Source organism: Chiloscyllium punctatum, unplaced genomic scaffold, assembly GCF_047496795.1.
Source record: "Chiloscyllium punctatum isolate Juve2018m unplaced genomic scaffold, sChiPun1.3 scaffold_607, whole genome shotgun sequence".
NCBI lineage: Eukaryota > Metazoa > Chordata > Chondrichthyes > Orectolobiformes > Hemiscylliidae > Chiloscyllium > Chiloscyllium punctatum.
In genome coordinates this window covers 9,267-10,000 of record NW_027310341.1, presented here as the reverse complement: position 1 = coordinate 10,000, position 734 = coordinate 9,267, and the positions used below count along the sequence as shown (strand labels likewise).

At 65.4% G+C, this 734-nt stretch overlaps 1 non-coding gene across 1 annotated transcript; it reads right to left on the bottom strand.

Moving 5' to 3' along the window:
- Nucleotides 1-20: 20 nt before the first annotated feature.
- LOC140473440 (5.8S ribosomal RNA) lies at nt 21-174 on the bottom strand. Its single transcript, XR_011958341.1, has one exon. It is a non-coding gene; the product is annotated as a 5.8S ribosomal RNA (ribosomal RNA).
- Between the last annotated feature and the right edge of the window lie 560 nt (nt 175-734).

Sequence of the window (734 nt, the reverse complement as noted above, 5' to 3'; positions counted from 1 at the left end):
GAGTGCGATTGATTGCCAAACGACCCTCAGACAGGCGTGGCCCCGGGAAGAACCCGGGGCCGCAAAGTGCGTTCAAAGTGTCGATGATCAATGTGTCCTGCAATTCACATTAATTCTCGCAGCTAGCTGCGTTCGTCATCGACGCACGAGCCGAGTGATCCACCGTCAAGAGTTGTCTGAGTTTGTTTTAGGTCTCTCCCTCGCCAGAGGAAAGCGACCCGGACCGCACATACGCTCCCCACCTTGAGCTACAGCCACCTGCACGCCGGCGTGCGGGCGGAGCAGGGTGGCGTGAAGCGATGGGGAGCACCATCCTGGTGCGGCCCGCAGAAACATACGTCTATTGGGGGGAGGAGGACAGGGCGCCCAAGAGGCGATGCGTGCCCCAACGCACCGCAGCGACGGAGGCAGGATCACCGCCACCATGTCGCCCGCCTAGTATCACGAGGCGTGCAGCAGCTTTGCCCTAGGAAAAGCAGAGGCGGGAACGGGCACCGGCCATCGGTTCGGCAGCGTCACTGACGCGTGCACGTGGCGGCGTGTCGGCGAGCGGACTTCCTGCGAGGAGGCGGGGGCGGCACTCGCCCGAGCAGACGCCCGCCCGGCCCAGCCACCGCCGAGGTGGACTGGGAGTCGCGGCAACGGCTCGTCATACTCGTTCCCACACTCACAGCGCAGCTTGCCCGCAAGCCACCGACCACCGATCGACGCCAGGCGCCCCGACCGAGAGCGGG